This window comes from Lepus europaeus, chromosome X (assembly GCF_033115175.1).
Source record: "Lepus europaeus isolate LE1 chromosome X, mLepTim1.pri, whole genome shotgun sequence".
In the NCBI taxonomy this organism is placed as follows: domain Eukaryota; kingdom Metazoa; phylum Chordata; class Mammalia; order Lagomorpha; family Leporidae; genus Lepus; species Lepus europaeus.
In genome coordinates this window covers 37,655,630-37,679,755 of record NC_084850.1, presented here as the reverse complement: position 1 = coordinate 37,679,755, position 24,126 = coordinate 37,655,630, and the positions used below count along the sequence as shown (strand labels likewise).

The 24,126-nt window shown below is 36.8% G+C and overlaps 1 pseudogene; it reads right to left on the bottom strand.

Annotated features, from left to right (window-relative positions):
* Positions 1 to 17,458: 17,458 nt before the first annotated feature.
* LOC133752563 (succinate--CoA ligase [GDP-forming] subunit beta, mitochondrial-like) lies at positions 17,459 to 18,339 on the bottom strand (annotated as a pseudogene).
* Positions 18,340 to 24,126: the final 5,787 nt, after the last annotated feature.

Sequence of the window (24,126 nt, the reverse complement as noted above, 5' to 3'; positions counted from 1 at the left end):
TCCCCTCAGCTGCAGTGGTCACTTTGGAAGCTGGGCTGAGTGAAGGTCTTTTCAGCTTAGAGCCAATAAGATCTGTGGCTCTGACCTGGGCATCCTTCGACTCCAGGGCAGGTCCATTTCCAGTGATCCAACTCTTGGCAGAGCTGCCAGGGCGCTTCACAAACTGACTTCTGCTGAAGCTCAGGCTTACCACATTGAAAGCCACTGCAGTGGACTGGCCTGTAGGGTCTCCTTGAGGGCAGATCACTGTACAGATCAGCCATTAATAGGCCTGCCACCCATTGCTTCTGATGCCGAGCTTTCTTTTCCTCCTGGTTTGTGTTAAAGCAGACCAGAGGATGCAAGTCAAGGGAGTGCCGAAGTCCCATCTCTAATCTTCGGTGGCCTGAACTACAAGTCTATAGTCACAGGCAGGTTCTGTAGTAGTTTTTCTAAGGTAGACAATGCCCATGAGGAAAATTATATTCTCACTTTAAAACTTTCTTTCCCTTTGGTCTGAAAGGGAGGTTTTTTCTACTTACTGTATACTTCACTGATGGTGAAGTGAATCTAGCTATGAGATTATTATTTAAGTTCTTATTTTGGCTATGCTATTACAGAAAAATGTTAGCCATCTCTTTTATAAGGTCTAAAGATTAAATTGTGCGTCCTACAGATTTCTTCATAATAGAATTAGTTTCCTACCTTGAAGAGAATAGAGAAATGAAAGAACAAGTTGGGCTTAGAATAGAGAAATGAGGGAGCAAGTCCTAGATCGCTTGCTGACAATAGCAATATCACATGAATACTTAGAGAACCGTTTCAACCATTAGTTAACAACTTAAGAAAACATTTACCAGAAGGTCCAATGCCTTCTATAAATTTTAAGAATCATGTATTTGGAAACACCTCTTAAATATCTAACATGGTGTAGTTTGTTTAACCAGTAAACTTAAGCACAACCATATAAAATGTTTTTAGTTTCTTTCTACCAACAAGTTTAAAACATATGATACACAGATTCAGGTCATACAAATTAAAATGTATCTTTGATTAATTTTAGCAGCTTAAATTTATGGACAATCTTATCTATAAGCCAATCAAAATAAAATTCTTAATAAAATTTCCCCATGTGGACATACAATATGTACACACATATAACATAGCATAGTAGACCAATATAGCAATTTTAATAATAGCTCTAAAATTTCCAGTAAATCTTGGACTTTGGTTTTTCTAGTTTGGGCCCAACTGAAAAAAATCGAAGGACCTATGTCTCTCATCTTATAGAGACACCAACCAATCAGGCTATTTGGATTATATTAGAAGTACTGTCAAGATGTGATGTGGTACCAAACTTTAAGTTTCTATAATGGAAAATGCTATTAATACAAATGTTTGAGAATTAAAAAGTCTAATGATCTTGTGTTACTAGACATGATAGTTATCTTAATGAGAAAGCCCCAGAGGCCTAAAGGGTTAAATACTTGTAAAATCCTACAGGTGCTTTCAAAAATACTGTGAAGTAAGCAAGTGCCTGTTGTTGGTTGATGAGTTTATAATTTTAAAAATGGCGACTTAAAGTCTTTTGTCATCCACAGTTATATATGATTTGCTGCTCATAAAACTAAAGCGTTGTTGGTTCTGTGTTTAGCTGTCCTCCTATAGGTTCCTATGGACTTTTTCCAGCCACTTCTATTGTATTCAGTACTTTGGGATGGCTCTGTAAACAGATGAAGCCAATAATGTATTAACAGTACCAACTGAGAGAAAGCATGGTTAACTGAGGTTACTAAAAACAAAAATCAATTCAAATCAATTGGCAATCTACAAAAAGAGTTAAAGATTTTAAAAGCTATTATTAAGATTTTCTACTTCTCAATGGTATGAATGCAATATGTACTCATTCAATACAATCATTCCATCATATTTCATCTTTTAAAAATTGTCCTTTCAGTTGTGTTTTTAAAGATTTACCTTATTTATTTGAAAGGCAGTTTTGTAGAGGGAGAGGGAGAGGGAGAGGGAGAGGGAGAGGGAGAGAGAGAGAGAGAGAGAGACAGATCTTCCATCTGCTGGTTCACTCCTCAAATGGCTACAATAGGCAGGGCTGGGCTAGACCAAAGCAAGCCGCCAAGAGCTTATTCTTGGTCTGGCATGTGGGTGTAGGGGTCCAATGACTTTGGCCATCCTCTGTGCTTTCTCGGGTGCATTAGCAGGGAGCTGGATTGGAAGAGGAGCAGCCAGGACTTGAACTGACACCCATATGAGATTCTGACATTGTAGACAGCCGCTTTACCCACTGTGCCACAACGCTCAAGTTTTGATCTTTTTCCATGCTAGGGATATGTGCTGAAATCCTGTCTCAAGATATTGGGTAGTGACAGTTAGCAGAGCTTCCAGTAAGCCATGAGATTATGAGGGGGAAATATTTGATATCCTACAATGTGCTGTATTGTCAGTGTTTTTTGGGGGGTATTGTGTTTTTGTAAACCATTATGTATGTAAAATTCTTTTTTATATCTGTACATGAGTTATTCAACATTTTATTGTAAAAATAGGCTTTGTGTTAGATGATTTTTCCCACCTGGAGGCTAATGGAAATATCCTGAGCATTTTCAGAATAGGATAGGCTAAGCTATAATGTTCAGTAAATTAGCTGTAATAAATACATTTTCAACTGAAAATATTTTTAACTTGTAATAAATTTATTGGGATGTGACCCCATCATAAGTCAGGGACCATCTGTAATGTCATTGTACCATTTATAATGATATAAATAACCATTTCAAGTCTTCTGAGTCTTCTTAGTAGTAATTACCTGATAATAAATGGTCCAAAGATGTCTATATATAATTTATCTAAAGTTTTTCAAATCTAGAGTAGAGGTAGATGCTGAAAAATATTATTTAGATTGATATATGGAATAACTGAATTACTCAGAAGTTTGCAAATATGAAAATTCTGTGATTGATATTAATGATTTTAGATAGACACTCATAATTATAACTTTGGATGAATATTTTGTGGGTTGATTCCTCCTTTATATCAGAGTTTGCTCAAACCTTTTCAAAACAGCTCCCTGTTCATTGACATCTTTAGTTCTATTTGACAGAAAGAGTCAAAACCTTTCCTTCAACAGAGTGTTCAGTAACCTTCACCAAATAACCATTAATTAAGCAATTAAAGTAAATTTAAGGAAAAAAACAATTTTGAAAGGAGAATAGAATTAACTCAAAAGGTAGTTTAAAAATAGTTTATAGCAGTTCAGTCATTATTGACCAAAAACTTCCTAGGGGATATTAACAATGTATTTGATAGTTGCCAAGGAAACCTTAACCTTTCCTGAGAATGTCTGCCCTTCTGCATTGTACCTGATTGTCAGCATAACTTCAGCAACTGATTATAACTGAGCCATTTTCACCATCAGGCTTTTTCTTGTCAATCCCTTTTCAAAGTACAAGCTCAAGTATTCAGGATATCATGCTCTACATCTGTATTTATGTTCCGGAGGATTTGTACTTCAAATATGGATGTTCTTTATAATAATTTTGCCAATCAGTCCTCACCAGCATATGAGATAAATCAATCCTAATTTAGAGACAAAGAAACTGAGACACCACAGTATATTTATTGTGTGAGAATGTTTTTATCATAAAGCTTGCTAGCTTCTTTTGTTCAGAGCACAGCAACTAAACAGGTATCTATTACTCTTGAAAAGCCTATGTTTTCATGTATGACCATGAGCCAGGACTATGAATATCTGTGGTGGTTGAAAATCACAAGATAGGGGGTCAAAAACTTTGTTATATCAGTTAGCATGTGTGATCTTTGCCATGCTAATTAATCTTTCAGTTGTTTCATCTTTTAAATTGTCATGATACTATCAATCCCAACAGGATGTTGGAAGAATTAAATGATATAGTGTGTGCAGAGCACATGGCATGGTTAATGTACTAAGCATTCAAAACCTAGTTCCTATTATTATGATTATTATTATCACTTAAAGAATATATGCTGTATTAGTACATACTCTGTTTTCTGAATACCAACTTGAGGATTATGACCTAATGAAATGTATTTTGGGGTTAGGGGAACAGCATATTTAATATTGGAATCGTACTGGAAATTACAAGATATATGGCCATCACAGACTTAACACTGCATGGGCAGGATGGGAAGTGATTATTATTTCCTTATTTAGAGCACCAGACACTGTGCATTCGATTATCTCATTAAGTCCTCACAACCTAATGAGTTAGGTGGTGTTATTAGTAGGCTTGAAAACAAGAAAGGAAGGGAGCACAAATGTATTCTTTTGGGGAAACTGGCAGAATTAGTTTCCTTGGTAATAGAGCAAATTAACAATTTATATCCATGCAAATTTTGTAAATCCCTGTATAAGTGCACACATGAGGTGGTTAATAACAATGGGGAAAGAAAAGTAGGGAGACGTGATAAAAGTACATGGATCATTGCTTTGTATGTTTGTAAAGATTTAAGATGAAATGAAAGCATTTCCTTCTCTTCAGTATTTTGGGAAGGTGGGGATAGATTGATGTTAATTTTTCTTTACATGTTTGGGAGAATTTATGAGTTAAGTTATCTGGTCCAAGGCCTTAATTTGTGGTGTGGTTTGTGATTACTAATTCAATCTCCTTATTAGTTATAGGTATATGCATATTTTTCACTTCTTCATGATTTAGTCTTGACAGATCATATATAAATTGGGGATTTTTCCATTTCATCTGGGTTATCCAATTTGTTGGCATACAATTGTTCATAGAACTCTTTTAGACTCTTTTGTTATTTTTGTAAAATTTGAAGGAATATCTACTCTTTTTTGATTTTAGTATTTGAAGTCTCTTTTTTTCTTAGTCAAACTAGGTAACAATTTGTGTACTTTATTGATCTTTTGAAACAACCAATTTTTGATTGCCTTAATTTTCTCTACTTTCCTATTCTCTTTTAAATTTATCTCTGTTCTTTATTATTTCCATCCTTCTGCTAGTTCAGTTTTAGTTGGTTGTTTTTCTACTTCTAGTGGTTTAAATTTAGTTTGTTGATTTGAGATCTTTCTTCTTTTTAGTGTGTTTACAGCTATAAACTGCCTTTTTAGCACTTCTCTCTCTTTTTTAAAAAAACTTTTATTTAATGAATACATTTTTCATAGGTACAACTTTAGGAATATAGTGATTCTTTCCCCCATAACCACCCTCCCACCCTACTCCCATCCCACCTCATACTCCCTCTCCCATCCCCTTCTTCATTGTGGTTCTTTTTTAGTTTGATTTTATATACAGAGGACCAACTCTATGTTAAGTACAGATTTCAACAGTTTGCACACACACACACACACGCACACAACAAATAGAGTTCAGTTTGAGAGCAAATTTTGCAGTTATTTCTCCTAATAAAACTCATTAAGGACGGAGGTCCTACATGGGGAGCAAGTGCACAGTGACTTCTGTCGTTCCTTTAACAATTAACACTCTTATTTATGATGTCAGTGATCACCCGAAGTTCTTGCCATGGGCTGCCAAGGCTATGGTAGCATTGCTTTCACTGCATGCCATATGCTTTGGTATGTTGTATTTCATTTTCATTTGTTTCAAGGTATTTCCTAACTTCCCTTATGATTTTTTTCTTTGACCTTTGATTGTTTAAGAGTGTGTTGTTCAAGAGCATTTCAGGCATGGAAAGCCAAGATACAGTGGCAAAAGATGTTCTACCTGAAGGATCTTGTTGGATGAGACCTCAGTGGAAAGAAGTGATCATCAAAGAAGGATGTACTTTTCTCTGAAGGGAGAAGAGAACTTCTATTTGCTTATGGTCTTGTCTAAATACTGATGGAGTTTGTGGATTCAAAAGGCTTCCATAGCCTAGGCAGCTCATATCAAGAGCCTCAGGTGATCACTGACATCATACATAAGAGTGTTAATTGTTAAATTAACAACATAAGACACTGTGCACTTACTCCCCATGCAGGACCTCTGTCCTCAATGAGTTGTATTATAATTATGTCTAAGTTCTTGCAAAAGATGTATGATTCTTAGGAGCTTGTTTAAAATTGATTAAGTTTCTAAAAATGAAGTGAAATTAACTTCAAGATGCAATGACTGAGCAGCCCTTGTATTGACTGTTGAGGAACAGAGTTTTTTTGTGCAAATTGTTGAACTCTTTACTTAGTATAGAGTTGGTCTTCTGTGTATAAAATTAATTGAAAATGAATCTTAATGGAGAATGGGACTGGGAATGGGAGAGGCAGGAGGAGGAGGTGTGGGAGTGGGGGGTGGGAGGGTAGGTATGTTGGGAAGAATCACTATATTCCTAAAGTTGTACTTATGAAACCTTAAATAAAAGGTTTCTTTGGGGGAAAAAGGGTGTTGTTTAATTTCCACATATTTGTGCAGTTTCCAAATTTCCTTCTGCTGTGGTTTGGTACTTCTATTCCATAGTGGTTGGAAAAGATACTTTGTATGATTTCAGTCTTTAAATTTTTAAAGACTCTGCTTTTTGGCCTAACATATGGCCTATTCTTGAGACTGTTCCTTGTGCACTTGTGGAGTGTTCTGAATATGTCTGTTAGGTCCAATTGGTTTGTAATGTTCCAATCCTCTGTTTTCTTATTGATCTTCTGTCTAGTTTTTCTGTCCATTATTCCAAATGGAGTATTAAAGTGTCTAGTAATTATTGTAGTTTTTATTTCTCTTTACTGTCACAATATTTGTTTTATGTATTTTGCAATTCTGATGTTTGATTTGTATACTCATATGTTTATAATTGTTATATCTTTGTGAATTAACTCCATTATTGATATTCTGTCCATTTATTTGTCTCATGTAATAGTTTTTATGTTTAAGCCCACTTATATTAGTTTAGTAACTTTGATCCCTTTAGTTACTATTTGTATCTAATATTTTTCTACCTTCTTCACTTTAACTTTGTGTTCATAGGTGTAAAATTAGTCTCTTGTGACAACATTTGATGGATCACATTTTATCTATTCTGCTGATCTGTGCTTCTTGATTGAAGGCTATAATTTATTTACTTTTGAAAAAATTACTAATAGGGAACGATTTACATTTTCTGTGTCTTACAAATTTTTTTGTCCCTCATTTCTTCCATTTATGCCTTTCTTTGGTGATTTTTTTTCTAGTGACATGCTTGATTCCTTTCTCATTCCATCTGTGGTTGGTGATTTTTTTTTCTAGTGATATGCCTTGATTCCTTTCTCATTCCCTGTCTTTTTTTTTTTTTTTTTTTTGGACAGGCAGAGTGGACAGTGAGAGAGAGAGAGACAGAGAGAAAGGTCTTCCTTTTTTCCGTTGGTTCACTCTCCAATGGCCTCTGAGGCCAGCGCACTGCGCTGATCTGAAGCCAGGAGCCAGGTGCTTCTCCTGGTCTCCCATGGGGTGCAGGGCCCAAGCACTTAGGCCATCCTCCACTGCACTCCCGGGCCACAGCAGAGAGCTGGACTGGAAGAGGAGCAACCACGACAGAACCGGCGCCCCAACCGGGACTAGAACCTGGTATGCTGGCGCCGCAGGTGGAGGATTAGCCTATTGAGCTGTGGCGCCGGCCTCGTTCTCTGTCTTTATATATTCAATAGAAATATTTTGTGCTTACCTTGGAAATTACATATACCATTCTAAAGTTATAGCAAACTTTTTTGAATTGATACCTTTACCTTTGGTTGAATGCAGAAATTACAATCCTTAACAGCTTACCCCACCACTGTGTTTTTGATGTTACAAATTTGTATGCCCATTAACATAGAATTTCAGTTATTTTTATGCATTTGTCTTTTAAATCCTATAGGAAACAAAAGGTAGAGTTACAAACCAAAATTAAACTGATACTCTTTTTATATTTTCCCGTGTATTTACTTTTACTACATAGCTCTATAACTTCATATGGCTTGGGGTTACTGTCTAGGTTCTTTCATTTCAACCTGAGGGACTCTGTTTAGCATTTCCTGCAGGGCAAATGTAGTGATAATGAATATTCTCAATTTTTGTTTTCCTGTAAATTTCTTCCTCAATTTAAAATAAATTTTAAAAGAATTATAGTTTTTTATTTATTTGAGAGACAGAGAGAGAAAGAGATGGTCCATCTACTGATACATTCCCCAAATGACTGCAAGGGCCCTGGCTGAGCCAGTCAGAAGCCAGGAGCCTGGGACTCCATGTGGGTGGCAGGGGCCCAAGTATTTGGGTAATCATCTGCTGCTTTCTCAGGCTTATTAGCAGGGAGCTGGAGAGGAAGCAGACCAACTAGGACTCAACCGAAGTTCTGATAAGGGCTGCTGCTGTTACTGCTCCCCAGTACTTGCTCCTTGTCCTCATTTTTGATGGAGTATGTTTTTACTTATAAATTTATTGGCTGACACTGTAAATATATTATTTCACTGCCTTCTGACCTTTTTTTTATGTTTAGCTATCAGCTAATAATATTATGGAGGAGCTGTTATGTGATGAGTCACTTCTCTCTTGCTGCTTTTTAAGATTCTCTTTTGTCTTTGTCTTTTGACTATAAGCTGTTTTAGTGAACTTTTTTGGTTTTTTTTCTACCTGGAATTTATTTAACTTCTTGGAATTATGAATCCATGTCCTTTGTTAAATTTAAGAAGATTTTAGCTATTACTTCTTCAGATATGCTCTCTCTTCTTTGTATTGCTTCTACTGAGAGTTCCATAAAGTATATATTGTTACTATTCAGTGTGTCCCATAAGTCATTAGGCTTTGTCCTCTTTTCTTCATTTTTTTTTCTTTTTTTTTCCTCAGACATGATAATTTCAAATATCTTATCTTTAAGTTCAACAATTCTTCCTATTCTCTGCCAAAACCTGCTATTGAAGGTCTTTAGTGAGTTTTTCAACTCCATTACAATATTTTTCTACTCAAGAATTTCTGTGTTATTCCTTTACGAAATTTCTCTTCTAATGTTGATATTCTCATTTTGTTTATATGTCGTTTTCCTTATTTCATGTAGATTTTTTGTTCATGTTTTCCTTGTTCTTTGAGAATATATGAGACAGCGCGGTGCGCCGGCCGCAGCGCGCTACCGCGGCAGCCATTGGAGGGTGAACCAACGGCAAAAGGAAGACCTTTCTCTCTGTCTCTCTCTCACTGTCCACTCTGCCTGTCAAAAATAAAAAAAAAAAATCTTCAGTAAGTCTAATGCCTGTCATTCTTCAGGGGTGATTTCTGCCAATTTATTTCCTCCCTTAGAATTAGTATGTTTTCCAGTTTCTTTGCATGCCTTGCAATTTTGTTGGTGTTATTCTTAAAAAATGGACTTTTAAAAGTGGAACAACTCTGTGTAATTAGCTTGGCATGCTCCAAGCATGTGTGATCAGACTTTGGTGCTAGCTTAAGGTCTTTTTAGGTCTCTTCTGTATGTCTTGCTTGGGCCTGTGTGTGGTTTTTCTAAATCCCCTCTCCACACAGCTGATTTTTGAATATCTTAATTTCTCAAAGAATCCCACCCTATTTTCTCCTGAGGGCTGTAGATAGTCTATTGTATATCTCCACCATTAATCTCTTGCCTTAGGGAAATCTACTGTTGTTCTGCAGCTCTTGAAAGACATATCCACTACTGTGCCACATGAGCTCTGAATTAGGAGAACAGAGACCAGTCCTTTAGGCAGATCCCAAACAAATTAGAAGATTGAAAATAAAAATTTCTCTGCTGGAGACAATTGGGAACTGGGCTACCACATCCTCTAGATCAAGATCTTGCTGTACCAGGGAAAAGTGGGACAGGAGCAAGCAAAATGCCATAAAGTTTTCTACTATTTTGAATGTGTCTTTTCCTTGATTAGACTTCACTTGATTTCTGTAAATCTTGTGTTTTCCAGAGATTCATTATAGTCAGTTTCTGGTTGTTTTTTGATGTTACCAACTGGAGACAAGGGATTGGAGCTCCTGATCTACCATTTTTGCTGATGTTGCTCCAGATTTAGATATTCAAAACTACAAGAATATGATCTATACTCTAGGCATTAAACTTTTCTCAAATTTTACTCTAAGAAGCAGAACAAGATAAAAATATAAATTAAGTCCAGATATATCAAAGAGGGAATTCTTAAACCATGACTGATGGATCTTTAGGGACCCTGTGGGTAGATTTTAAGGCTTCTATGAACCATGCTGAAATTCTACATGTGATTTTGTTATTAGTTATTAGTCTTGCCATTAGGAAAGTGTCCACAGCTTGAATTACATTCTTAAAGAAATACATTCTTTTTTTTCCTGGTTATGAAAGTAGTGTGTATTTTTCACATGATCACTGCCCACAGTGTAACAGAGAAGTTCTATTAACCATAAAGGATCAAACCACTGTTACATGTATTGGTAGTTAGTTAGTGACTCAAACTATTCCAGAGCATACATAGAAAGGGAAAACTGCCAAGTTCATATTTTTATAATTATTTTTTATTTATTTGAAAGGCAAAATGACATACAGAGAAGGAGTAGAGACCTTCCATCTGCTGGTTCACTCCCCAGATGGCCACAACTATTGGGCTGGACCAGGAACTCCATCGATGTCTCCCACATGAGTGGCAGGGACCCAAACAGACCATGTTCTGCTGCCTTTTCCAGGCATATTAGCAAGGAGCCAGATTGGAAGTAGAATAGCCGGGACTTGAACTGGCACTGGAATATAGGATGCCAGCATGACAGGCGAGAGCTTAACCTGCTGTACCACAATACCTGCACCCCAAGTTCACTTTAAGAGATGAATATAACCCTTAAATTAAATGTGAAAGAATTTTAAAAAAATAAGTAAACTTTAGATTAACCTGACATGTACATATGGGTGAAAACAGCATAGATACTTATGTATATCTCCTGTCAAAATAATTTACATTCTCTCAGACACTGAATTAAACCATTTTGTGGGTTAGCCCAAACTGCAGCAGTTACACTATCTCTATCGTTATTTATTATTGTATCTCTGACTTTGTCCTTAACCATCACCGTTTTCTTTCTTTTCACCCAATTGTTAGAAGAGCTTCCTGCATCCCTTATAGCTAATTTTTTCTAATTTATGTCAACTTTCAAAAATCATCCCTCTTTACAACAGATTTATAATCTATACAGTTTATTCTTCCAATTGCTTTTTTGTATTGTTTTCAGTTTTATATTTTTATTTTTATTAAATTTTTTATTTTTAAGGTGAAAAAATGTCATGTATTTCATATGTACAGATTTAAGAATGTAATGATATTCCAACCTATCCTCCTTCCTTCCTTTCTCATTCTTTCTTTTAATTTTTACAGTGACATACTTTCACTTTATTTTATAATCATAAGATTAATCCAATTGCTATTTGCTTTATATGTGATGCTATAAAATGTATTTTTCTTTGACACCTTAAAGATTGATTATTTTTATTAATTTCCACTCTAATAGAGTGGGGCTATGCTAAGATAATTCTATATGTGAATTTGTATGTAGCATTCATCTGTTGTAGGTATGTGTGCATGTGTTCATGCACACATGATTTTCTCTCATAAACTTCCTACCATTCTTTATATCTTCAATTTTCAAAAAGTGAATAACCAGTTTAGATGAATTGTCTTCTTTTCCAAAAAGTTGTCCCCTCCACTCAGTTAAGCACTACTAGTTGACTAAAAATAATTAATGAATAACTGGTAATCTATGAAGATTGTGAAGAAATTTTGGAGGACCATTGCCATAATTTCCACAAATTGTCTCTGGATACCTTGATACAAATAGAACCTTCGATGGAATATACCATAAGACCATCCCAGAATTTCTTATCTTTTATTTATTTTTAAATGTTTTCATTCTCTTAATTAATTTCCTTTCTTAGTGTGGAGACTTTTACAGTAATTTCAATTGTTCTAGATAAAGCAGAAACTTTTTTAAAAAAAGATTTATTTATTTATTTATTCAAAAGGCAGTGTTGAGAGAAAGAGAGAATCTTCCATCCTTTGGCTCACTCCCTAAATGACTGCAACAGCTGGACTGGGCTGGGCCGAAGACAGGAGCCAGGAACATCTTCTGGATCTCCCACATAGGTATGGGGCCAAGGACTTGGGTCACCCTCCACTGCTTTTCCAGGCACATTCGCAGGGAGCTAGATCAGAAGTGGAGCAGCTAGGACACTAATTGGTACCCAAATGTGGATGCCAGCATGGCAGGTTGCAGCTTTACTTACTATGCCACAGCACCAGCCCCAATGTGACCTTGTGGTTTTAAGATGCTATGTATGGGGCAAGTGTCATGGTGCAGTAGGTTAATCCTCTGCTTGCGGCGCTGGCTTACCATAGGGGCGCTGGTTCTAGGCAGGCTGCTTGGACTACTTAGTGAAATAAGGCAGTCCTAAGAAGACAGATATCATATGTTCTTTCTGATCAGAGGTAACTAAGAGATTACCTAAAATGTAATGTATTGGAGTGAAATGGACATTTTGACATTCAATGATTATTTACAACCCCTGTCTCTTCTGTTGAGGAACAGTGTTTTTTTCATACTATTTGTTGAACTCTTTTACTTAGTGTAAGGTTAACTTTATAATCATTATGTAAATTGAAATTAGATGTTGTAAAAATTAAATGGGGGTCCAGTACTATGGTGCAGTGGATTAAGGCCCCGACCTGCAGGATCGGCATCCCATATGGGTGCCAGTTCAAGTCCTGTCTGCTCCACTTCCAAGCCAGCTCCCTGCTAATGTGCCTGGGCAAACAGCAGAGAATGGCCCAAGTATTTTGGCCCCTGCACACACGTGGGAGACCAGGAAGAAGCTTCTGGCTTCTGAAGATCAGATCTTTAGATCAGCTCAGCTCCAGCTGTTGTGGCCATGTGGAGAGTGAACCAGCTGATGGAAGACCTCTCTCTGTCTGTCTCTACTTTTCCCTGTAAATCTGTCTTTCAAATAAATACAATAAATCTTAAAAAAGAAATTAAGAGTGGGAGAAGTAGGAGGAAGAAAGTTTGGAGCATGGACAGGAGGTAGGTATCACAATGTTCCTAAATCTATATTTGAAATACATAAAACTTACATAACTTAAATATTTTTTAAAAAGCAAAACAAAATAATAATCCAACTATATCAATAATCGCTTTGAATGTTATCATTGTAAATACACAAATTAAATGATACACGAATGGATAAGGAAAGACCCTCCCTTTCCCCCATTCTTTCCCTTTACTGTCTTCTCTCAATTTCTCCTCTTCCTCAACTCTGGGAGACTAAGAACAACCATCTCTTCGGAGTCAGATGACTGCTTTTTTTTGGTCAACACCACAGACCAGCTTCTCTCTCTGCCCAACCATGTTCCTTTCCTTTCTCCTATACAGGATTGAGAGTATTCCCTAAATAAACATTCCTCACACTCATATCTGTTTCAGAGTCTGTTTTCTGGGGAAACAGTTCCCAAGCAGTATGAATCTTTGTGTCCAGGATCAGAGTATTAATGTGTAAAATACCAAACAATTGTGTATTTGCATTGTAACTAGATATTATTTCCACCTAACATTATGCAATAAATATCTTTCCACTGTCTAAACATCCTTTTACAACATTATTTAGGATGGGTATATTGTATTCCATTGTATTTACCATCATTTAACTAATTTGCCTCTAAAATTGAAGCATTTCCAGATATTTGGTTCTAAACAATTATTTACATAGTCTCAAAGTATGTTACACAAGATGCTTGCTAATTATTTCAAAGGAGAGAAACCTGGCCAACACCATTTTAACAAAATGATTTATGTTAACACTGCCAGTAATGAGAATATAAAAGTTTTTAATATAAATATATAAAATATATATTTTATATATAATATATATTATAATATGTTATAATATATAATATATAAAGTTGTCCCAATTTCCCAATATATGTGCTGCCGAAGTGAGCACTAGTGAATTTTCCAAATAAAAGACAGCCAAGAAGAAATTACAACTGAATACAAGACATGGGCATGAATTTCCTTTTGCTATGAAACCCTTTAGTGGGACAATTGGCAAAAATTCAATAAAATCTTAACAGTAGATAATAATATCAACATCAAGTTACTGATTTTATAAGTGTGCTGTGATTATGTCAGAGAATCCTTGTTCTTGGGAAATATACGCTAAAGTATTTAGAGAGAAGTGAAAATAACATAAGTCACTCTCAAATAATTTAGAAAATTTAAGATGGTGTGTATGTTTGAGTATGTGTGTGTGTCTGTGCATAGAAGGAATGAGAGAGATGGGAGAAGAGAACTAATTTGGGGTGGAAAGTGGAAGGAGACAAGAGGAAGCTATAGAAGCAAACAAAGGCAGAGAATAGTGACATTTACAGTGTCTGGGTGCGGCATAACAAGAATTTTGTGTTTCATGCTTAGTCTTTTTTCTAGGACTGAAAGTTTATACTTAAAAAGAGTATTAACCCTTTTTCATATATGTTGCAAGTTTTTATAAGTGTGTAACTTACATTTTGCCTATGGTTGTTATTAATATATAAAAGTTCTGTTTTGTAGTCAGGCCTACCAAAGATTTCCTATATGATACCTGACTTTAGTGCCATCCTCAGAAAGAGTGTCAGCTGCGGATTATATAAATATTTGCTTAGAATTTCTTCTAGCATATTTGCATTCTTTGCTTTAATTTTAAAGTACATTTAATGTTGAATTTAGATTGAACTTATTTTGAGACTAAATTTAATTTTATTAGATCTAGTCAGTGTTTCTAATACCATTTACTGATATTCTGTACTATTGTCATTAGTTTAAAATATCATATATGTTACATTCTGGTTTCTTATGCAGCTCTGTTTCATGATCTGAACAGAAAGCATAGAAACCATCTATTCTGATGCTACATTTTTAAAAGAGTTTTAGCTAATACTTTTAATAGTTTAGGGTATAAGTTCATCCTGAAATAACTTGGTCTTTTTCAATTGGAGATATTTATGGGGGACAGTGAGATATTTTATATTTTTATTTGGATAATTAGCATGTCCATATCATCTCATTTATCATTTCTTTGTTGGGAACAATTAAAACATTTTCTTCTACTCATGTTGAAATAAACAACAAATTATTGTGAATTTAGAAATCTCTTCAGGTATCTGAGAATACATTAACATCCTCATTTCTAATGTTGTAAATTTAATTTTCCCTCCTTTTCCTTGATTAAAATTATCAGAAATTTTTCTTTTCAAAGAATTAGTTCCTGGAATTATTTATTGAGCCTACAGTTTTCTAACTGATTTAATGGTAGCTTCTATGTTTATAAATTCCCTCCTTTTGCTTTGCTTAGGGTTATGTTATTTTTGTTATCGATTGCTGTATTTTTAATTTAAAAATTATTTGTAAAGTAGAGAGACAGACACAGGGAGACAGACAGACACACACACACACACATACACAAAGATGGAGAAAGATAGATCTCATTTGCTAGTTCACTCCCCAAATGTCCACAATAGCTGGAGCTGAGTCAGACCAAAATAAGCAGCCAGGAACTCAATTCAGGTCTCCCATGTGGTAAGCCATCCTTTGGTGCTTTCGGGATATGTATTAACTGGAAGCTGGAATCAGAAGAAGAACAGAGACTTGAACCCAGGCACTTTCATATGGCATAAGGACATCCCAAGCTGTAGCTTTTTTTTTTATTTTTCTATTATTTATTTATTTATTTATTTATTGACAGGCAGAGTTAGACAGTGAGAGAGAGAGACAGAGAGAAAGGTCTTCTTTTCCATTGGTTCACCCCCCAGATGGCCGCTATGGCTGGCGTGCTGGGCTGATCTGAAGCCAGGAGCAGGTACTTCCTCCTGGACTCCCATGCGGGTGCAGGGCCCAAGGACTTGGGCCATCCTCCACTGCACTCCCGGGCCACAACAGAGAACTGGACTGGAAGAGGGGCAGCCGGGACAGAATCTGGCGCCCCGACTGGGACTAGAACCCGGTGTGCCGGCGCCGCAGGCAGAGGATTAGCCAAGTGAGCCACGGCGCCAGCCCCCAAGCTGTATCTTAACCACTGCAGCAATTGCCCATCCCCTTCTGTTAATTAGTTATTGTAGTGTTACTGTTCTATAGTTAAAGCAATGACAATAAACTAACATTTACAAGATGCTGCCATAACTCACTAAGATTTCTCTCTAACTGTTGCTTTTTAAAACATCTTTCTAGGTAAGTTTGTCTTTGCAATCAGAATCTATAAAAGAAAGCAAAAAAGCTGATAAATTTGCAAACCATACTGCTGGATGCATTTTAATTTCAAATAACAGCCAGTATAAAGCTATTATTGGGAAGGGATTTTTTTCAAAGGAACATATTCATCTGTTTGTCTATAAGAACATGTATGAGCTCATAAGTATATAATTAAATGGTCATATGGGAGGTTTAACTTTCTGTGACATATGCTATATTGAGAAAGGGCATGATTTGCAATTGAAGAGGAACCTTTATTCACCACCTAAGAGGGATCATCAAAAAGTTCATGGGAAATGAATATTATGAAAAAATGCATTTTTAAAAAAAGTTTTGTGTCGAAATAAACTTACTTTTAAGGCTTACAAAATATAAGATTTTATCTAAATTTTAATACAGATAAAAGCTTGCCAAAATTTAGACAGATATCTATTTCAAATTCTTTCACAGTATAAAAATGGGCATTATGGGAAAAAGCACATTCTACTCAATCGCATTTTCTCCTGTTTCTACTACAGCTGGTAGATTTTAGGCAGGGATGGGAGATACAGAAGAGGAGAGAAGACTCTGATACTCAACACAATTATCTTCAGTGTTGTCTCATCCCAAAATTATAAGAATCAGAATCCTTGAATTATAACATTAAAATGAAATCTTCTACCCTAAAATCACAAATAAAGCTTCTGGCTTTACTCTTAGTGTGAACTAAACAGAATGTTCAATATTAAGACAAATGGAAAAACACTTGCATAGTTTGCCAATGTGGACCTGCCATTGTAAAATATATTTTGAAAAATTTATGATATCTCAGACATGTGTTAGAACCAGAAACTTGTAGAAAGTGTTGCATAGTAGAATAGTGATTTGCTTAAATGTTGCAGCTGTACTCTTTTGGTAGCTAATATGTTAAATGTAATCATGTCTGAGTTTTTTGTGGACTGTATTTTTAAAAATTATTATGTAGAATTAAATGTCTACCAAAATTCTTGTCAATGAATCAGGGCCTGATTTTCATATTTTGAATACATGCACATAATTTGGCCACATAGACTGCTTCTCAAAGTTGGCAAAATACTGCCTACTAAGCAGACTTAACTGTGATTTAAAAAAAAGTATGAGCACACAGGACAGAATTCTTATAAAAACTCTGAATTGAAGCAAATATGGATTTATACAGTGATTTTTGCTCATTTCCTCCCCCCCTTTTTCCTCATCTGAGATCACCATTTCCTTCACATTGATGAATCATCTCTTTGATGAAACAAGGCCTTCATCTCCAGGGGATCAGGACAGAGGAATCAGTTCTTGGCCACACTGGCTGCAGCTTTCTTGGCTGCATAATTTAGGTCAATGATCAAAGTGATGGGGAGCCTACTGTGTTGAGTATTTTCTGAGCCTCTTGGACATTTGTTCATTCAAGATAGACCACCAAGAAGTACCTTGATCTCTAGTTCTCAACAGGCTTTGGTGATCCCATTGGCAATGATGGCACAGTTAACCATGCCACCAAAACTGTTGACAGGATGGCTTCAACCTTAGGATCAGAGGTGAAGAATTTGAATGCCTGATAGACTTGAGCTACCATTATGCCACTACCAAGGTCCAAGAAGTTGGCTGGCTTCCCTTAATTAAGGAAAATTATGTCACAAAGTTGCCACAGTGAACCCTGCACCATACATAAAACAGGCAATGTTCCCATCCAGTCCAATGTATTTTAGATTATATCTGGAAGCTTCATTTTCAATGGGCTCATTCTCTAATTTGTCATCCATCCATAGTAAAGATGTCCTTTTGTGGAAAATCTGAATTGTCATTGCCATCAAAGTTTACCTTGGCATCAAACAGACAACTTGTCCTTCTGGAGTTTCACCAAAAGGATTCACTTCCACCTGAGTAGCATCAACTCTCCAGGAAGAGATTGTGTAGCTTCTTAATTTGATCTGCAGCCTGGTGTTTCAAAGCCCCAAGGAAGCCTAGATTTTTTTGCCACCCACTGAGCTTGGCTGTCTTTTATCCCTTCGAAAATGCCAATTTGCTCCTTAAAAATAAGTTGTGGATTCACAGCTGCCACCTCTTCAATTTCATCCCCTACAATGGGGGCTGCCTCCAGCACTGGGCCATTGTAGGATCCATCCATGTAGAAGACCAGGATTGAATTTTTGGTGCCTTGCTTTGACATAGCCCAGTTCTGGCTGTTGGAGGCATTTTGGAAATGAATTAGTAGATGGGAGATCTTTCTGTCTGTCTCTCTGCCTTTCAAACTTTTTAAAAAAATTAATTTATGCAACAAAATAAAATTTCTACTACAAAATATGCCAAACTCATTCTAAAAATATATGACTCCAAAATATTGCTTTATTGAATCATACAATGTACATGACAATATATCCTTCTTTCCCCATATTATGATCACTGTCATGAATCCCTCAGTTTTATATGAGTGTATCAATTTTTTAAAAAAAGTAGCATATACATGTACATATATAACATCTAAACTTGAAGTGAATGTGGCAAAAGATTAACAAATTAAGTGTTTTTTTTTTTTTTTTTGACAGACAGAGTGGATAGGAGAGAGAGACAGAGAGAAAGGTCTTCCTTTTTGCTGTTGGTTCACCCTCCAATGGCTGCTGCAGCCGGCTCATCACGCTGATCCGAAGCCAGGAGCCAGGTGCTTCTCCTGGTCTCCCATGCGGGTGCAGGGCCCAAGCACCTGGGCCATCCTCCACTGCCTTCCCGGGCCATAGCAGAGAGCTGGCCTGGAAGAGGGGCAACCGGGATAGAATCCGGCGCCCCAACTGGGACTAGAACTCGGTATGCCGGCGCTGCAAGGCAGAGGATTAGCCTGTTAAGCCACGGCGCTGGCCTAAAAAATTAAGTTTTAAAACTAAAAAAAATGAAATTTTTTTTTAAAAAAGATTATTTATTTGAAAGTCAGAGTTATACAGAGAGAGAAGGAGAGGCAGAGAAAGAGAGAGGTCTTCCACTGGTTCACTCTGGCCACAACGCCAGATCCAAACCCAGGAGTCAAGAGCTTCCTCTGGGTCTCCCACATGTGTGCAGGGGCCCAAGGACTTGGGCCATCTTCCACTGCTTTCCCAGACCATAGCAGAGACTTGGGCCAGAAGTGGAGCAGCCGAGTCCTGAACTGGTGCCCATATAGGATGCTGGCACTGCAGGTGGCAGCTTTACCCACTATGCCACAGCACCAGCCCCTGAACTTGTTTTTAAAGCACAAAATTGGCCCTGTTTTGTGGCACAGTAGGTTAAGCTACAAAATGTGATGCCAGCAGCCCATTTGTAGCGCTAGTTAAAGTCCCAGCTAATCTACTTTCAATCAAGCTTCTTGCTAATACGCCTGGGAATGCAGTGGAAGATGGTCCAGGTCCTTAGGCCCCTTCCACCCACATGAGATGGGAGACCAGGATGAAATTTCTGGATCCTGGCTTTGGCCTGGCCCAGCCTCAGCTGTTACAGTCATTTTGGGGAGTGAACCAGTATATGGAAGATCTCCTCCTCTTTCTATCTCTCCCTCTCTCTCTGTCACTCTGCCTTTCAAATAACTAAATTAATATTTCTTTAAAACATGCAAAATTGGCCGGCGCCGCGGCTCACTTGGCTAATCCTCTGCCTTGCGGTGCCGGCACACCGGGTTCTAGTCCCGGTCGGGGCACCGATCCTGTCCCGGTTGTCCCTCTTCCAGGCCAGCTCTCTGCTGTGGCCAGGGAGTGCAGTGGAGGATGGCCCAAGTGCTTGGGCCCTGCACCCCATGGGAGACCAGGATAAGCAGCTGGCTCCTGCCATCGGATCAGCGTGGTGTGCCGGCCGCAGCGCGCTACCGCGGCGGCCATTGGAGGGTGAACCAACGGCAAAAGGAAGACCTTTCTCTCTGTCTCTCTCTCTCTCACTGTCCACTCTGCCTGTCAAAAAAAAAAAAACATGCAAAATTGCCAAGGTATGGTTATGTTTATTTATAAAAATTATTCTTTACCTAGAGCTTTTTCTTCTGCACCGAAAAAAATGTATTTTTATTTATTTGATTTTATAACAGATTGATCTTATATTATATCATATATAGCCCTCTTTACTACCAGATATCTAAAAGAACAATTACTACTCAGAAATTGAAAAATTCATTCTTATACTTTTACTGTGGCAATGAAAATGAGAAGACTTTTCCATAGGAAGATATTTTATGATCTCAGTTGAACTCTTAGACAGTTCATAGAATCCATACATTCTTTATAAACACTATTCACCTGTAAAAAAAAGAATGAAATCCTTTCTTTTGAAACAATATGGTTGCAGCTAGAAAACATTATACTTAGTGAAATAAACTAGGAACATTGTTCCTCAGCAGTCAAGACGAGGACTGTTGAGGAACGGTGGGTTTTTTTTTTTTTCTTACTATTTGTTGAACTATTTACTTAGTGTAGGATTAATCTTATGGGTATAAAGTAAACTCAAAATAGATCTTTGTAAAAATTAAGAGTGGGAATAGGAGAGGGAGAAGGAAAAAAAGTGGGCGTGTGGGCAGAAGGGAAGATAGGGTGGAAGTATCACTATGTTCCTAAATCTTTATATATGAAATACATGAAATTTGTATACCTCAAAATTTAAAAAAAACAATCTCTACATTCCTTTTAAAAAATTTTATTTATTTATTTGAAAGGCAGAGTGACAAGAGAGAAAGAGACAGAGAAAGATTCAGAAAGAGAGAGAGAAATCTTCGATCTGCTGCTTCATACTCTATATGACTGCAAAAGCAGGTCTGGACCAAGACACATCCAAGAACCCATATCATTGTCTGGGTCTCCTACATGGTTGGAAGTAACCCAAGTACTTGGGCCATCTCCTGTGGTGCATTATATTTTTAGGTAAACATATGCTTTTCCTCACTTTGAATTTAAACTTTTGAACAGCATGCTATAATGGAGAAACAAGATGCAATTTAGAGACAGGGATCAGTCCTACTGATGTTTCATTTGTTTCTTGTTCTTGGATAAGTCACATAATTCCTCAGAGTTCTGGATTCAACAAAACTAATTTATAGGTCTTATATGCAGTTTTAATACAAATATGTGTCAAAGTGCCTCATAAACCATAAAGAGTTAAAGAAATATAAAGTGTTTTTACTACTTTATTTATAATATTTGCTTAAATAACATAATAGCCTATTTTTGCTAAAACACAAATGCAAATTTATAGAAAACCACATACAAGTGTACTTTGTATTGAGACACATGAGAAGGAATTAAATCTCTTTCAATAAAGTACTTTCCTGGCCGGCGCCGTGGCTCAATAGGCTAATCCTCCACCTTGTGGCGCTGGCACACCGGGTTCTAGTCCCTGTCAAGGCACCAGATTCTGTCCCGGTTGCCCCTCTTCCAGTCCAGCTCTCTGCTGTGGCCCGGGAGTGCAGTGGAGGATGGGCCCTGCACCCGCATGGGAGACCAGGAGAAGCACTTGGCTCCTGCCTTAGGATCAGCGCGCTGCGCCAGCTGCAGTGCACTGGCCGCAGCGGCCATTGGAGGGTGAACCAATGGCAAAGGAAGACCTTTCTCTCTGTCTCTCTCTCTCTCACTGTCCACTCTGCCTGTCAAAAAAATAAATAAATAAATAAAGCACTTTCCCACTCATGTGAAATTTGGTGAAGTTCATCTCATAGATGTAGAGAGGAGAATAGAGGTTACCAGAGGCTGGGGAGAGATTGGTCAACATGTAAAACATTACAGTTACAATGGAGGAATAAGTTCCAATGCTCTACTGCATAGTAGGTTGACTATGGTTAACAACATTGTAATAAATATTTCAACATAGCTAGAGGAGAGGACATTTTTAAAGTTGACATCACAAAGAAATTATAAATATATGAGGTAACTGATACACTAAATATCTCAATTTGATTATTACATAATGTACACATATATCAAAATAACACAATGTACTTCATAAATATGTAGAATTGTTATGTGCCATTTAAAAACAAAGTAAAAGATAGCAAATAAAAGCAGTGGTTAGGTAGTTAGGTTAATCAATTCAAAGTGTAAATGCATGCTTTATGTTCAAAGAGGCTTGAGTTAGCCTTTCTTCATTCACAGTATAAAAAGCAACTCTGTTCTCCCCATCCTCCTTTCTTATAAACTTCCTGCCTTTGAATTTAAAATGAATTTATAAAGAAAAAACAGTTTTCTATTTCACAAAGACAGCTATGTTTCAATCATGAAAACTTAATACTATTTGTGCCTCTAGGAACTTATTTTTCAGGGAAAACTGGTGTAGATAACTGTATATATCTGATGCTCTTGTCCATAGTCAACTTCATTCTTGCTATTTATAACTTCAAACACTGGATGTGTAAAAGGTAGAACACCTGCCCTTTTTCATTCTTAATGTTTTTTGATAAGATAAAATAAATTCTTCCATTAACCTTGGCCTCATTAATCCACATAAAATGAGCTTTTATTTTTATATTTTAATTTTATTTAATTTATACAATTTTCATGTATTTCATATATACAGATTTAGGAACATAGTTATACTTCCTACCCTACCCTCTCTCCTGCCATACACTCCAACTCTTCTTCCTCCTCCTGCTCCCATTCCCACTCTTAATTTTTTACATAGCTCTACTTTCAGTTTACTTAATGATAATAAGGATGGGGAAGCTGGACATCTGGCTCTTGGGTCAGACAATCAAAAGGATTCTTAAAGAGTTAACAGTCAAGTCATCAAATAATTCTTGGCACATCTGTATTAGCTTGTTCACGTTTATTATCACTATAAAGTTTATTTGAGAAGATTTGATCATATGAGAACTTGTAGGCAGCCTTTGGACAAGTCAAGGACAATCTTGGCTTGTGGAATTCCTGAGATAAGAAAGTCACGTACTCTCATCCTGAAGGAGGATGATGATCAAGAACACTCTTTTAAAATTATCTGTGTTACTGGAGGCCGGATAAACTGCTTGCATATGCTGCTTCTTTGAGCTGTAGCTGGTTATGTGTAAATATCACTGAGACACTGGAATAAATGAGCCTTGATGAGCCTTGTTGTCTTGGCTCCATTCTTTGCACCCTTGTCCCTCTTTTCATTCCCACTCCCTCCTTCAGGTTCTGTTCAACTTGTGCGGCAGGCCCGCACAAGAACTCAAGTTTCAAATTCAATACAGTGACAGCTATCTTTGTTCATGTAGAATCATTTGAACACTCATCAGAACTTTCAACAAATACATGATATGAAACTATTTTCAAAATGTAAATTGTCATTTATGCTGAACATGCCTTCCTCTTGTCACACAATGCACACATACATACACACACATGAGGGCACATCCATGCGTACACAAAAATTGTGTTCACTTGATTTGATTAAGTGATACCATGTAATTTTATTTAATTTCATACAAGAATGTGTCTTCCTCTTAATCATCTCCATAACATCTAAATTTTTGGATATCATTCATTTATGGTTGCCAATTTAAGCTACATGCTCAGTCTGGTTTTGTCTAATCAACCTCACCAAATGTAATGGTTCTGCTACATTTAGGTATAGAAACTAAAGAAAGAGAATCAGATCTCTCAGGAACTTGATGTAGCCCTAGGGCTTCCTCCTTGATGTGGTCATCCAAATAAAGACAGACAGAAATCCAAATAATGGTGACATTAAAAGACTTAAACCATACCTTACTGTCCATAATGGCTCCTCCTTTATGCCCCTTATCACTCATATGAAGTGAATACCAAAAAGATTTATCCCTGCAAAAGGGAAGATATCTATATGTACTCTGAGTTAAAAAAAAAAAGAAAACAAAAACAAAAAAAAAAAAAAACACTTCGAGATCCCAGTGGAAAGAACGGGCCGTCAAAGAAGGAGGTACCTTTCTCTGAAGGGAGGAAAGAACTTCCACTTTGAATATGACCTTGTATAAATAAGATCGAAGTCAGCGAACTCAAAAGGTCTCCATAGC